This window comes from Lepisma saccharinum, chromosome 18 (assembly GCF_977018435.1).
Source record: "Lepisma saccharinum chromosome 18, izLepSacc3.1, whole genome shotgun sequence".
Taxonomy (NCBI): Eukaryota; Metazoa; Arthropoda; class Insecta; order Zygentoma; family Lepismatidae; genus Lepisma; species Lepisma saccharinum.
Window position 1 is genome coordinate 55,267,849 of NC_139246.1, and position 17,710 is coordinate 55,285,558.

The 17,710-nt window shown below is 36.8% G+C and overlaps 1 long non-coding RNA gene across 1 annotated transcript; it reads left to right on the forward strand.

Moving 5' to 3' along the window:
- Positions 1-7,454: 7,454 nt before the first annotated feature.
- On the forward strand, positions 7,455-12,078 carry LOC146002109 (uncharacterized). The gene is made up of 2 exons (XR_014443674.1): positions 7,455-7,527; positions 11,826-12,078. It is a non-coding gene; the product is annotated as an uncharacterized LOC146002109 (long non-coding RNA).
- Positions 12,079-17,710: the final 5,632 nt, after the last annotated feature.

Sequence of the window (17,710 nt, forward strand, 5' to 3'; positions counted from 1 at the left end):
AAGAAAGTATTCAGGAATTCTTTGTTTGTCAATAAATTTCACAGAATTCAAAACAGCATAAATCAACTTTTTACACGTTCATCTTACCGATATGTGAGTACTGTTAAGATTTCCAGATGTTTAGTATTCACTGACAGAGATAACTGAAACTTTTATAAACTAAAAGTCAAGATTGCGTCATCAATATGTATAAGAATTAGGTTATTGCTGCAAAAAGATTTACTTGGTAACTTCGTGAACCCAAGTTTAACCTCACATCTTAACCCTAACTGAAAGTTAACCAATTCCGTTTAAATCTTGCTTCATCTTATTTACGATATTCGATCAACCGACCTTAGTCAGCATACTATCGAAATGAATAGGATGAGTTCAAGATTGACGATTTTAGATTATTTATTCACTTAGGGCCGATTTTTCAATGTCCAGTTAAGGTTCATGTTAGCACGTAACTGGAAGTTAGTGAAAATTTCGGTTTTTCAATGTACAGTTAGCTCGTAACTGGAACTCTGGTGGCGATTATCTTTACTGGTACTTCTTCTTGCAGTTACCAGCCTAACTGGAAGTTGCGAAGCAACATGGCTCCTTCATGCAGCTATCGGAGTTCCACACTCGCAACTTCACTGTCAGATTAAACAAGATATGATTCATAAAACTTTTAAATTGGTACAGAAAAATACTTATTTTGTTTGGCAGAGCTTACCAACGTCCATGCAAATATGGAAATTAAGCAGCGTAGTTGCTAGAATTCGCTTGGCAAGGTTGTGTTAGATAATTTGTGGCCAAGATATCGAGTTTACTAGGTGGGACAATCTCCAATCGGTAATTTGGTGTAGTGGTTAGAGGCACCACCTTTCAGAGCGTGTTGTGTTTTGTAATACGAGTTCGAGTCCTGGTCAAGGGTATTTTTTTTTCTTGTCAATTATTTATTACGTGTGTTGCATTTAATTCACGCTTTATTGTTGAATGATCTTCTCGGATAAATATTAGAGTAAATTTTTAAATTATTTTTACTCGAACCTTCATATTTTTAGAAGTTTAGAAAGCATGCTTACTATTAACATCATGTTTTTTCGCTCAACAACATGCATAGAGAGGTACAACGCATGCAGTCAAATGTACAATATTTACATATTAATAATAATAATAGTGTTTATATCAACAAACCGTTATTATTAAAGTATCGACCTTCGAGTTCTTCACGCTTCTTCTACAAGAAAGTATCTGCGCTTGCGCCTCATAACATCATTTCCCCCACGTAGAATTGGCCTTTATTAGAAGAAAACCAAATTTGCTGTGCTGTCTTTCGTTAATTTATTTCGTAAGCATACAAGATGGATGCGCAGCCATTGTTCCTATCGTTTCACAATGCAATAACGTGCTTTCGAGCGCGGCGTGCTTGTAGTTCTCTATTTAAACGCCAGGCTGTATGACAATCGACGCGGTTTGAAACTATACTAACAGATGGCGCGCAGATCGATTTCCTGTAATTTCCGTGCTTCAGAATTGCCAACACACTGTTTCGGAGAACGAACCATGGTTTAGTTAACTGGCAGTTACTTTCACATTGAAAAACCCGGTGCTGGTTAAGACTGGATGTTACCTCCAACTGGCAGTTAGTTAACAGAAAGATTAACAGGACATTGAAAAACTGGCCCTTAGACAGAACGAAGTGCCGATCAAGATTGCTTATGTCGCAGTAAGGTTTGGGTACATCGCCTTGAATAGGTAGTGTTGGAAACGACCCAAAAAAACTGGTTCCCGAGGTGGATGACAACATAGATGGCAGTGCGATCTGTTTCATTAGTGATGTTATTATGAAAGTAATACAGCATAGTTTTTTAGAATACATTGTGTAGATTTGTTTGTCTTTAAAGACGGTAAGGGACTTTATGGATACAGTTATATTTGTGGAGTGACTTGCAGTCACAAAATGGTATTAATTTGGAAAGACGAAAGAAAAGTAAAATAAATACGTAAATATCATGCGTAAGTAACACAAGCAGTAAAATCGCAATGCAGTGCTGGACATCATGTGTTTGGTTGTGTACTAAAGTTTATTTCTCTATGTTAATAGAAAATAAATTGTTCCCTCAGAGAGATTTCATACCGAAGCGATAAAGCATACGTGTCGTTTGGAAGAGAGCACTCGGTAATCAATGCAGCCTTTCTAATCAAAGCGGTACAAGCACGGACTGGGCAGCTTCCTCAGGAAGATTTTGGACACCAAACTGGCACACAACAAACGACACGGGGATATCAAACCCAAGTCACAAGAGCCCCTTCAGTCCAAGGAAGCTTTCAGACCGAAGAGACACGCGACACATGTCGCTTTGGAACGAGCCAATCAAGAGCAACGTTTCACACCGTAGCGACATGACTGGCCGAACAGGCCTGTGTTCGGTTGATGATATCCTCAAGCGACAAGTGTGTGGCTTGTTGCTTCGGTGTGAAATCTCCCTAAAGCAAAACATCATCGCGCATGTGCGAACAAACCGAGGCAACATGTTACACGGTTTTTAAGGAAATAGCCCAGTTTGAGCGACACGCAAGCGACAGGTGCAACTTATCGTGTCGCTTTGGTTCGAAAAGTCGTTGCATTCATTTCTAAAGGTTACTTTCCAAGACAAGTGTTGCGAGACGCTAGTCGCTTGTCACCTATTTCATATCGCTTCATTTTGAAAGCCTCCTCAACGGCGTGAATCGTGTCGTGTCGCCTAGTTCTGTTGTTCGCACAAAATTAGCATCAACGCTTCATTATGGTAGTTCATTATCGACTGAAGGGACCGTGTAGCATGCACTTGGTTGTGAACTCCCCCTGCCGCGGGTTGCATCGGTCTGCCAACCGAAGTGACAAGAAGCTCTCGAAGACAAAATATGCCGCTTGGAAACAAACCTTCAGAAATAAATGCAGTCTCTCGTATGGAAGTGACGCGACAGGCTGAACAGGTCGCTTGTGGCGCGTGTGCCAATCGGACTGATTCATTTTCTCGATAGCGTGCATAGGAACGTTTCAGTCTGCTAGTCCCTCATTCCACTCAATGAATGTTTTTTAGACTGGAAGTGTCCGTGTCGCTAGCCATGTCAGTGTCGTTTGTCGCATTGGTATGAAAGTTTCTTTGCAATCTTGACGATGGCACTAAAGCAGTTTTCTGGGTTTTGATTTATCAAATTTCATACAATAACCAGTTATCATCATCGCCACGATCACTTTTTAACGGAAGAAAGCGACAGAAGATATCCGAAACACAAATGTTTCAGTGAATATTTCTTCAAATATAATAAATTATATTTTCTCCGGTATTATTAATGAAAGTCACGATAACAGGACGTTGTCGACTGTCTAAAATTTCCTTCAGTATCTTCATGACCACTGTACCAAATACAGTGTGTTCGAAAAATCCCAGTATTCAAAGTTTGAGAATTCCTTGCTCATAATTTATTGAACTTGTTAAAGTAATAAATACATATATTTGAAATACACAAAAAAATAATTCGTAAACTAAGTGTGAGTAATGCTGCAATCTCTGAGGTCGGTAACACACTGACAAGACGGCAAACCACTTTCCGGCCGTTCATTTCATTTGATTTGCTTTATTTTACTCTTTCTGCCACTTTTGGCTAATTTGCGAAGATGGTGATGAGTGATGATATGATGAAATTGACGAATGGACACTCACAAACATCCATGCCCAGGCCGGGATTGGAACCCGGAACAACTAGCTTCGTAGCGCGATGTGCTAACCACTCGGCCATGGGGGCCGGCTTTCAGCGCGTTGAAATACACAGAAAGAATATTGAAACTAAATTTGAAACAATCATCCATTGCGGTTTTAGCTGGTGCCGGATCATCGGGAAATAGACTTCTCCATTTCTCCACACATCTTTCATACTCAAAATATGCTTCCAACATAGCGATTCGCGTAAAGATTAACGCCCACTGAGACGTAGTAACGTGGCAACTGACGCATTTCCGGCGTCTCAGTGGGCGATAACCTTTAAGATAACCAGCAGACTTCTGGCACGGAAATTCCGTGCTTCGATTCCGCGTGTTTCCCTGTAGCGGACAACACCATTTTATTTCAGCAGAAGCGGACAACACTACAGAAGTTTTGTTGCCGCATTTCTCCGCGTTATTCCACGTCTCAGTGGGCTATGTGCTCAAGAGGTATTGTTGACAACCTGTGATTGTAAGCCTCACACCGAGGACTGTAACAGCGCACTGCTCTAAATATAATATAAACTCGTTCTCGAAGGACAAACTAATCCCTACTGCTAAGCTTGCCAACTCATTTTTATTATATAGGAAAATGGACAGATGTAAATACTATACAGAACAACGCCAGAAAGTACTAGATAACATCAAGAAATATTTCATTCTGTCAAGATGGAGAACACCAAGCTCTGTTCGAACGCCAGGGGCACCGGGTTCGAATCCTGGCTTGGGCATGGATATTTGTGAGTGTCCATTCATCAATTTCATCATATCATCAATGATCGCCATCTTCGCAAATTAGCCAAAAGTGGCACAAGAAACGAAGTAAAATAAAGCAAGTCAATCAATCGATGAAAACCAAGCTCTGTTCCCATCTTTGGAGAAAAGTAGTAGATGGAAGTGTCCAAAGAAAATAACAGAGAGGGGAGGGTCTGCAATTTAGAGGTGTGTGATAACAGCCTTGGATTGTACAAAAATTAGTGAAAATTGGATAAGTGGAAATATAAATTGAAGGGCTCGGGTGTAAGTGGTAAATGGTTTTTTGGTAATTTCTGAGTTCATTAAGATAAAAGCTTATATGCTACACTGTACATAAATTGTTTATCGCGCTGTATTTACCAATTTCACAAGCCTTCACTGGATCCAATGCAAATTGTATGGCATGGCAATTTCACATGAAAATTTATGGATGGCACATTTTACTTTGTAACTCAAAAATGACCAAAATTCCACTTACCATGCCCTTCAATTTATCTCCATAACGTAAAAAGAGGTCAATTTATCCCTAGAACTAGAAAAATGAGTTATCTAAATAAATAGAGTTTCTTCAAGCCCTACATGCTTCATATTAAATTTTACAGGTCAAATGTACGTATGTTTTTAAGATAGTAAGACTTAAATTGGTGCAATGGGTGCAGTTTCAGAGTGTAGAAAAATGGTATTACAGAAATACACGCACGTCCAGAAAGTAAGATCCGTTTCAATTTATCTCCGCTGCAGCGCTGCGATCGCAGTTCCGCACATGCGCGGTACACGCTCTGTATCAAGGAGAAGAAACGTGAGCCATTTGGAGATCGCTGTCAGTCACGTACGCTTTGTTGTGCTTCTTTACAATGCATTGATTGAAAATCCCGCCGCTTGTGAAATCAGATCTGTGATTCGTTTTCTGAATGCGAGGAAAGTGAAACCAAGTGAAATTTATCGGCAAATTTGCGATGTTTACGGACCAAATGCGATGAGTGATTCAATGGTGAGAAGATGGGTCCGACAGTTCAATGACGGACGTAGTGATGTGCACGATGAAGAACGAAGTGGGCGTCCATCTTTGGTTACAGAAGAACTGGTTCACGCGATTGATGACAAGATCCAGGAAAACCGAAGGTTTACAATTAGTGCTCTCGTTATGGAATTTCCCCAAATTTCACGATCACTAATGCATGAAATTGTTACCGAAAAACTGAAATTTCGTAAACTTTGCTCACGTTGGGTACCAAAGATTCTTACTGAGCAACACAAAACAAAACGGATGGGTAGTGCACTTCAGTTTTTGACCAGTTATGCTGAAAGCGGCGAAGAATTTCTGACACAGATAGTCACAGGAGATGAAACTTGGGTTTCTAACGACACCCCTGAAAGTAAGCGGCAATCAATGGAATGGAGGCACACTTCATCCCCAGCAAAGGTTAAGCCGAAGCAAATCTTGACACCTCGAAAAATGATGTACACAGTGTTCTGGGACTGGAAAGGCATCTTACTCATTGATTTCTTACCGCGTGGTCAAACAATCACAGCAGATGCTTATTGCGAGACACTTCGGAAATTGCGCCGCGCAATACAGAATAAGCGCCGAGGATTGCTGTCAAAAGGTGTTGTTTTTCTTCACGACAACGCACGACCACACACTGCAAATGTGACAAAAAACCTCCTACAGGGATTTGGCTGGGACGTGTTTGACCATCCTCCGTACAGCCCTGACCTCGCTCCTAGCGACTTTCATCTGTTCTTACATCTCAAGTCTTTCCTTGGCGGTCAACACTTCAACAATGACGACGAGCTGAAAGAAACTGTTTCCAACTGGTTGAAGACACAGGCGGCAAATTTCTATGAAGAAGGTATACAAAAACTTGTGTCACGCTATGACAAATGCCTGCAAAATTTCGGCAGTTATGTGGAAAAGTAGTTTAAGAGTTGTAGAATTTTGTGCAATAAATAACTTTTCTGTATCTGTACACAATTTAATTTTATTACCAAACGGAACTTACTTTCTGGACGTGCTATGACGTGGGATTCTTCTAGTTCTTACAGTAGTCTACTGTCAATTCATAGTAAATATTATTGATATTACAAGCATGATATCCCCTCACACACACAAGCACCATATACATAGCGTGCAGCCTTATTGGTGGGAATATATAACATGGATTGTATATTTTACATAATGGTGGGTTAGTATCAGGCCAATGAGGGTGACAACATCGTCTTTTACATTAGTTTCATATTAAGGCTTATAGTAGGGTAAGTGTTGCAAATTCGCTATTTGGAAGAGGAGTTTAGACACGATTTATAATTGTTATAATTGTTGTGCTCAATACAAAGACATATCAAGTTATATTTTCGATTGAACCTTATTAGTAAAACATTGCAATTTTCCAGAGTGATATTTCAGTAGTGTTTGCTCCACAGTTAAAAAATGATATATACTTTCAGTTCCATTATCAATGAGGGGGTTATAAACATCCCTGGTAGAGATTATTTTTAAAAAAAGTCCTTGGATGAAAGTTTTTGTGGAGGGGAGGGTGAATCTTGGCGTCAGCCCCTTATTTTTCACACTGCCAACCCCTTAATTTATGCAGTGTATTTTCATTGAAATGAAACTACAAAATAATCGCCTCACAAATACGTCACTGATGATAACGGACAAAGACAGACGAAAAACATTTCCGTTAAATTGCCTTTGAGTCAATTTTATCCCATTAACGTCGTAAAACAAAGTTTGAGCTAGTACTACTCCAAGCAATTGACCATAACAGTGTCAACAAGTGATAGGAGAACGTATATTTTACAATCCGATTGAATTGCTTCGCAATTTGTTTCCCCCTTTCGAAATTACTTATGGTTTCCTTTTGAAACAGTGACCTCCACATGACCATGAAATTAGAAACCAATTTGTGAAATACGTGCTCTGTATAGGCCTATAGAAAGCTGTACTTCCTTGCAATTTACGCACATATATAAAGGCGCTGCTAAATATATGCAACATAGAATTCCTTTCGTCGATTCTTGCAAATACTACATTTACAACAATGAAGGTTTTGGTAAGTGTTCAATAGTAATTACTAAATGAATTATGTATCTTACGTTTATGTATTTATGAGAGTTGTATTTTCAAATTCAGCCAAGTAGAAAGCCGGTATTCAAATGAATGAATTCCCTTATGATAAAATTAGCATTCGTCTTTGAGCATTTAAAAATGTATGTTACTTGTTATGACACAACTAATCACGAAGTACATAAACGAACATCATATTTAATAATTTAATACACACTATATATATATATATATATATATATATATATATATATATATCACTATATATATATATATATATATATATATATATATATATATATATATATATATGTATACACACACATATGTGTGTGTGTCCGTGTATGTTAGCACATAGCATTTCATTTGCTATTAGTTATGAATGGGGGGAAAACACGTTGGCTCTGAGTATCCCTATAAAAATGTATATTTTCCTACCATGTAGGAATGTAATACTATTTCAAAGTGAATTTGAGATTCAAATCCTGGCAATTGCCATGATTATTTTCCCTATTACCACAAGTTACTTTATGTTCTTCCTAGAATCATGACATTTCACAGTATACAAATGTGCTTCGTTTATTTAATTATTTAATTTATTTACACATCTTTGTAACTACTTTCAAATGCCCAGATATGAAAATTCAGCTATTATATACTAAGTTACCTTTGCCAGTGCATAGCTTATAATTGGTTCATTAATTGGTCTTCCGGATATAAATCATTTTTGTACATGGAAGAAATTCACAGACATGTTTCGTGATGAAAATAGAAGAACATTTTTGAAAATCCAATAAATGCTGTCATCTAAATATTCTGTTATTATTCACTTACACTCAAGATGTTCGCAATACGTTCAGATATATATATATATTACTATTTAATTAATAATAGATGGAAGAACAAACAAAAACATTCAAACATAACTAACGTCTGAAATATGTTTGCAATATGTTCTTTAGCACATTTGATAAGGTTGTTCGGGTGATCTGGTCTTGAGTTAAAAATCATCAATGGTTAAATATAAATTACTAGTACATGTAAATACTGCTCGCTAGCAATAACCCTGGCAGGAGCAAAATATACACAGGGAAGTGATTAGACATATTATTATTTATTTCGTTTGCATAGTTGAACCACTGCGGAGTGATCAGCGCTACACGGGAAAATGTCCCAGGGTCTGAATCTGGTCAGGCATGTCACTGTGTTCGTTATATCACTATTTCGTCATTAATTCTCACCGTCGCGATTAGCCCAACGGGTATAAAGATAACATATAGTATCTAAAAATAAATGTAGTAGAATTATGAAAATATGTGTGTGATGCATGTACGTAATTTATTTATTTACCATCTACAGAGAAAGAATATCTCCAATTACAGAGGGATTAATAAAAGAAAAATAAAGTAAATATGAATATAAGTGAGATTATATAGCATGCATACATATTACATAGATATAACTATAACAAAAGTAAACTTATATAACGTAGAGTAATGATGCGCTCGCACAAATATATATATATATATATATATATATATATATATATATATATATATATATATATATATACACATACACACACACATACTCATACAGCTCATACATATATTAATTATTCATAAATCTTTAACCAATATTAAATATTTTCATTAGATTATATAGTATAAAAACACATTTCTCATGAATGCATACGACTATGTAGATTAGATTTGTTCAGAATAAACATATCCATAATACGATAGAAACAATAATGAAATAAATTCATACACATGTTAATGATGCATATCCATAAGCTCATCCACATAGGTACATATATTTACATTATACATACACACACACATATGTACGTGTATATTGGGATACATATAGAACATATTCTACAATAAATAATAAATCAATCAATCATTTGTGAAATAAATGTTTCACCATCAACGAAATAACAAATACTTCCAACTTTCAACACGGGAATTCCGATAGAGACATTAGTTACCTAACACAATATCGTAAGGAGAATTGAAGATAGATTTTGTACACATGTACAGTATGTAACATTCTTATTCGTAAACACGGATTTTCAAAGAAAATGCTTCAATATCTGAAAGGAAATACACTCTTTTGAAATTGTAACTTTACAATTCAATAACTAATATCATTAGGAACATAAAATCTTACCCAAATTCTGTATAACCAATGACAATAAAAAATTAAATTAAACTGAAAGAGAAACATGCCATTTTTATACAACTTTTCTATTCGTACACTTAATAATATAAAAGAAAAAAATATATTCAGAGCAAATTGACTGACAGTTCTAATACTTTGATGCGTATCCTTTGGCTTTAATTACTGGTTGACACCTGTTCTTCATAGAATTAACCAGTTTCCGACATGCTTCAGAGCTTATTTTATTCCACTCGGCTTGCACAACAGTTTTCAACTCTTGTTTGGACTTGACACCTGCTTTATGAACTCATCTCTTCAAAATTGCCCGTAAATGCTAAATGGGATTTAAGTCTGGACTTTGAGCTGGTGTTTGTAGTAGTTTGGGCACATTCGATATTAGCCAGTTCATGTTAACTTGCGCCTTATGCTTACTGTCATTATCTTGTTGGAATCTGTAGATAGGCGGCATGTCCATTTTTTGGGCACTCTGCTTTACATTGTTCTTCAATATGTCCAAATAGATATATGCATCCATGATACCATCAATAAACTGGATGGTGCCAACACCTTTGGACGACATACAGCCCCAAATCATTAATGACCCACCACCGTGTTTAACTGTTGGAACTATGTTAATGTGATCATTGTCTTTATTTTATTTTCTCCAGATCCTATTTATCCCATCTGACCCGTATATATTAATCTTGGACTCGTCTGACCATATGACACTATCCCAAAATTCCTGGTCCTTGTGGATGTGCTCTTTCGCGAATGAAAGTCTATTCCTGCGATTCACCTTATTTGCATACGGTCTCTTTCGTGGTATTCTGCCATGATATCCATGCTTCCACAAGGCACGTCGGACAGTTTGATCGGACATCATCGTGCCAGCAACATTTTCTACTAACGGTCGTAACTGAGGAACACTTAGTCGGGGGTTTTCTCGCACTCTTTTTAAAATAAAGCGTTCATCACGTTTATTCAACCGTCTCTCTTTTGGTTTTATTGGCACATTCCGTGTTGAACCTTCCTCTCTAAATTTGTTTACTATGTATTGAACTGTGGAGTTTGATTTATTGACTGTTTGTCCAATTTTTCTTAACGAATAACCTCTAAGGACCAAATTTATAATAACATCCTTCAGATCGGAACTAAGTTCCTTCCCCTTGCCCATTTCGAACACGCTGATAGATACGATAGGCCTTCAACAACACCTACGCAAGCATTCCGCTTGACGGGGAGCGCGCCTGCATGTTCAAACTTGTTACGAAGTTGCAAAGTGCACGAAATCGCCCGAATAGCGGTGGCGCTGTATGCGAGGAAGATTGAAACTCGTGCCTGTACGAATAACAATGTTGCTTGAAACAGTGTGTTTTTCTCTTTTCACACAAATTATATGCTCTGTTTATACACTTTGAACATACATTTTTATTGACATTTGTTGGTAAAACCTTCATTAACATTAATTTCCAGGTACATATGAAAATGATTATATTTACTAGTAGATATGACATTTTTTCTCGGAAATTCTATGTGTACGAATAACAATGTTACATACTGTATATCAAACAAGACTTTTCCTCTACTTATGAAATTTTGTTAAAAAAATATTATATGAAAATACCAATTCCGAAACTTAAATTTACAAAGTTCTAAGTCCATTTCACGTAAATACAAAATTATATTAATCTTAATGTAGAGATTCTCTCGGATTATCAGCCAGGTCATTTCCGGATGACCTTCCTAAGATCTCGAGAGCAAACGCCACTCTCATCTTCAAAGACAGCAAAAAACTTCAGTTCTTGAAGAGTAGAGTGACGTTAGCTCTCGCAAGTTAGGATGCATATCCGGAAATGACGTGGCTGATATCTCGAGAAAATCGTAACTGGAAAAGCTTCAAAAATTATTTTACATTATGATTCTTGGACACTTTATTTTCTTACAGTACGTTCTTACTTACTTCATATACTTTGCATAATAAAAATACTGCAACGAACATCAGACAGTTAAGGCATGACGAATATAAACTTCGTTTACACGCCTGAGGAATATTTGGTGGATTATCAGACGTTTGACTCATACTTTTGCATTGATGTTTGTTTCACCGTTTTCTTCCAGGCAGCCATTGTTCTTCTCGTTGCGTGTGCCTTCGCTATGACCGAAGCTCAAGGCATCGGAGGCTATGGATTGGGCTACGGTCGCATAGGACCCATCGGTATCGCCGAATTCACCGGACTTGGCCCCCACGTTGGACCCGTTGGTGGCTACGCCATTGGCGGAGGAAGCGTTATCCGCACTCCATTCTGGGGCTAGATTCTGTTATGTAATTGAATGTTTCGTGTTACCTTGAAGTAAATAGTATGCATTATTACTTACCTGTGTTTAATTCATTATCATAATTACCAAGGTGGAGTACGAGACTTTTGTGCAACATAGGCCAACGCCTTCTTTTTTTTTTTTAGATATATAAATGTATATTTGGTTGTAGCTTTGCTGCTATGCACCAGTTACATTTGTTTTACATTTTATAATTTTACAATTTCATAATTTTACAATTTCATAATTTTACAATTACATAATTTTAACATTTCATAATTTTATAATATAATATTTTCTCTCACAATATAGTTTTTAAGTACATATATTATTTTCTTCGTTGGGTTCCTCAAAAGTGTTGACAAGGCGTATGCGCCATTATATCCTGCTTCTTTTAGATCTCTTAAGAAATAATCACGCGTAGTTACATTAAGGCGACATTCAAATATAATGTGATCAGGTGTTCCTTCAGTTGCACCACACTGACAGATTGGGGATTGAACGATGTTCCTAGTATACAGGTCTTTAGGGGCTAGGGTGTAATTAAGCCGACATCTAAGAAGGCTTGTTAAAGAGTTTCTTGAGAGGTTAATATCTTGATACCAAGGTTCTTTAGGTATAAGTGGTTGAATTGAATAATAATTTTTCCCATTAGTCTTCCCTGTAATTGTCCATTGTTTCTGCCAACTTTTCAACAATTCTGTTTTAGCATGCGACTCTAGCGCTTTTGCAGAAAATTTGATCCGAAGCGATCGGTGACTTGATTCTTCAGCTGCGTACTTGGCTAATGTGTCTGCTATGTGGTTCCCTTCTATGGATGTATGCCCAGGAGTCCAGACAAAAGAAATACTGTATCCTGAGTTGGTTAGTTTGTGATACAAAATTTTTATGTTAACAATGTACCAGTCTACATAGTAATCAGCTGTTATCGATCCCAGGGAGTGTAAGACTGACGCTGAATCAGTGGCTATCACTACCCTCTTGAGGTTTTTCTCCTGTATATATAACAATGCTTGACGAATAGCAAATGCTTCCGCCGTGAATATTGAAAATTCTGCTGGTAATGGGTAGATTTTGTATTCCATTAGATTATTGCAATATATTGCAGCTCCAGTGTTACCAGTTGCGAACTTTGATGCGTCTGTATATACTATGTAAAAATCTTCATGCACTACAGAGTGTACATATTCCATGAATATGTTATTCACCATACTTGGCATTGACGTTCGTGTATCTTTATCTGGATATGGAGGAAAGTGAACGGGAAGTATTGTTGCTAATTTAAAATAGTCTGTCGTAAAGCACGGAGACGTTGAAAATCTAATAACTTTCGGTATGAAATCCTTAATCGACTTGTATGCTGTGAATAAGATTGGAAGATTTAATTTATATTTAGCTGTACGGTTTGATGACATTAAGGCTTGTAAAAGTGATAACTTTGGTATTATCGGACTGGATATGGAAGACATCTTTTTCATTAAGAATGTTCTCGCAAGATATTGCGCCCGTAGATGAAATGGTGGTTCTCCTATTTCAACAAACGTAGCCTGTTTCGGTGTTCCTTTCCATAGACCAAAGATTCTACATAAACTATGATATTGTATTGAAGATATTTTCCCAAATGCCCAATTTAGATTATTGTTCATCAAGAAAGAGCCATATTCTAATCTTGAGTTTAGCATTTGCTTGTGAACAATGTGGAGTAGTCTAGGATCTGCTCCCCACTTTTTCTTGACTGTGAGACATTTTATAATGTTAAACACCTTAAGCGCCTTTTCTTCCATGTGTTCTACTTGGGCTTTCCATTTCAATTTATCATCCAACATAATGCCAAGAAATTTGTGTGTCCTAGTGTGTTTTATGTGTGATCCATTAATGTCTAACACAACTGGAGTTTGTAATCTTCTTCTATGGAACACAATTACAGATGATTTTTCTACGTTAATGTTTATGCCATTGTTACCACACCATGTGCATAATTCGTTTAAAGCCAGTTGTGTTTTCTCTATACCATCAGATAGATTCTTGCTGCTTTTGTATATAACAATATCATCTGCATATTGCAATAATCTAGCATACTTCAATACTTGTTTACCAAGATCATAATTATACAAATTAAATAATGTTGGACTTAACACAGCACCTTGCGGAAGTCCTTGACTAGTTGTTCGAGCATTTGAAAGTTGATGACCGTAACGAACATAAATTTTTCTCTGTAGTAATAATCCAACTATACTTTTAATAAATTGCTTAGGAAGATTGAGATTTTTTAGTTTTTTAACAAGCAAATCTATAAGCACTGCATCATATGCACTAGAAAGATCCAGAAAAACAACTATACAAAATTCGCGACGAATAATTGACAACCATATGTCTAAAATAAGTGTAGTCAAAACATCTATTGTCCCCATTCCTCTTCTGAATCCCATTTGATATTTTGGTAATATATTGTTATATTCAATCCACCAAGTAATTCTATTAAGTATAAGATGTTCATAAATTTTTGATAAGCATGATGCTAGTGCTATTGGCCGATAATTTTTAGAACATCCTGGTGTTTTTCCTGGTTTAAGGATTGGAATTATAACAATTTCCTTCCATTGAAGGGGAACTTGTCCACTCTTCCATATCACGTTATAAAGTTCTAATAACACTGTACAACAAATTTTAGGTCATGTTCTGTCCTTTAGTTGAAAACAGGTGATTTTTACTAAATTGAAGATGCTGAATCGATATGTAAAATCCGTTTTCTCCTAATACGTACCATTTTTATTGTACAGTCACATGACATTTTGTTACACAGACATTAGACAGGTAAATCAACGTATACAAACAAAAGACTATAAAAAATTCTACGAAAATGTCCTTTGGTTGAAAACATGCGAGTTTAAATAAGTTAAAGGTACTAAATCGATATGTGAAGTCAGCTTTCTCCCAAGACACACCATTTGTATTGTACAGCCACATGACATTTTGTTGCACAGACATTAGATAGGCATTTTACGTATACAAACTAAAGACAGTACAAACTTCTACGGAAATGATAATTGTGATCTTCTTCTCTTGTATCTATCTGAAGGAGTCTCTCTGATGATAGACAAGCAATATTCAGCAAGTATATTGTTGTTCCATCGTCCACTGAACCGCTTTTCAAATGTTGCAATGTCTTGGTGGAACCGTTCCCAATGTTCATCACTAACAGCCCCTAAATTTTGTGGAAAAAAGTAAAAATGAGAATCCAAAAAATGTAATTTCAGGGACATGTGGCATCCCATGATTTGGAAGCAGTGCACCTAGTTTGACGTGTAATGGGGGAAGAAAACATCTTTAGGGTTCACGAGTTGTTGATGTGAAACGTTCTTGATTCCTGGTACATATTCCTGTCGTGGTGGCCATATTTTCCGCATGTAATGGTTAACTCGGTCCCGGCTGTCCCATTCACACAGAAAGCAACAAAATTTGGTATACCCTTGTTGCATGCCAGTAAGAATTCCAATTACTTTCAGGTCTCCACAGATTCGCCACTTGAATGTATTATATTCAATGTACTGCGATATGTCACGCATTACCTCATATGTCTCCTTTTTGTGAACAGTATACGCCACTGGCACTAATAGATAAGCATTACAAGTATGGAGCAATACTGCCTTCAGACTTATCTTACACGAATCAATGAACAATCGCCATTCTGCTGGATTGTGTTCATGGCCCAACTCCTGAAATAAAGCATTACTATACTATTGTTACAAAACACAATTCATCCAGTCTCCGAAAAGCAAGATGAAAAGTTACTCTGTCGCGTTCGGAACGTGAAGATTTTGACATTTTTATCCAATAGATAAAGATTTCTGCTTTTATTTTCGATAGATTTAAGTCCTGTACCAGATCGTTTAACTCTTGTGTAATGAGATGTGGTGCACTTGAGAGGGTTGGTGGCGCGAAGTCGACGTCCTCGTTGCCTGAACTTCCTTCTTCAATTGATGTATCAAATGTAAAATTTTCGGGAGCTTTCGGCACAGGTAGCTCTTCACTATGAGCCACTGGGCGCCTTGCTGATTCCAAATTAGGATATCGGATGTGATGTTTTGATTTTGAAGAGAAGACCATTACATCTGTCAAACAATAGTAACAGTCATTTACGTGGTCTTTGAGCTCTCTCCAAACCGTTGGTACGGCAAATTTTAGCCCACTTCGCTTTCCTTGCATCCAGTTTCGCAAGTTTCTGGAACAAGAATTGCAGCAGCTATGTGGTGCCCATCGCTTATTTTGATCGACTACTCGGCATCCAAAATATGCTTTTTTGACAACAGGGGTTAGGCTGCTACTTTGACTTTTCAACGTCAGTTCACCACATATATAACAAAATGAATCAAGGTTATTCTTACACTGACGGGACATTATGATCCACTGAACGAAGCCTCCTTTTCATACACACCTCACTAACAGAAACCCGCCACAAACGTTAAAACTTTACACAAACACCTGCAATTGCAAAGCACAACCTTCACGTTGGATAGGACAAAACAGATGGCAGCCCTTGTTCGTCAGTGGTGCCAGCACGGTTATTTTTATGTAACAAATTTATCACTAGAATAGCAAAACGTTTCTTTATGTGACAATGCGATATGATTTTTATCAAGCACTGGAAAAAAACCCAGTTAAAAACAGTTAAAGGAATTTATAATTGTTTAAACGTAATTAATACACATAATGTATAAAGCTGGCGTTTTTCAGAAAAGTGTACGTGATACGAAGAAATTAATTGCAGATTCGTGTTTTGCATGCAAAAATACATTAGAAAAACATATTTTTAAGCAAAGGACAAATTTCGTGTTGTACAGTGTAATTTATCTATCCCCAGTTGCGGTAAGTTTTGTATACATTCATATGATATGCCATCCATTCCTGGTGACGACGAAGGTTTCCTTTCACTTATAACTTTTATTAGTTCTGCACTGGTATATGGACATTCCAATGTTGATGGTGTGAATTCATTCATTGAATTTAATATGGCATTAAAATCACAGTCGCTGGAGTCTGGTGTTAGGGTTTGATGAAATTCTGTTATCCATTGACTGCTTATGTCGCCTCCATGATATCTACTAATATTATTGGCATTAGACATTCTGTTAATAACTTTCCACGTTGTGGTTAAGGATGATTCATTTGTTAATGAGGAACAAAACTTTTTCCAAAACTCTGCCTTAATTTGTCTTAAGTACCTTTGAGTTTTGGCTGCTGTTTCTTTGTACTTCAAGAAGTGGTTCATTGTTGGGTTTTCTTTATATTTGATGAATGCACTTTGTCTAGCGTTTATCAATTTCTGGCAGTTTGTCGTCCACCACGGAGCAATCTTTCTTTTCGAGTCACGTTGACGGGGAATTGTAGATCTGTTCAAATTCTCTTTAATTAGTGATGTATAGTTTTCGTAATCTTTCCCTAAATTTTGTTGTTGGTAATTTTCAGTAGAGAGATTGATTTGCCTTGAAAATTCGTTCCAGTTAATATTTTTAGAATAGTATGGACGTGTTGGTCTTTCCAGAAGATTACTAGATATAAGTGTTGTATCTATATTTGAATCAAATGATATCAAAATTGGAAGATGATTACTATTATATGGATTTTGCAGAACTCTCCAGTTAATATCTGCAACTATATTCTCTGTCACGAGTGTTATGTCAGGGGCA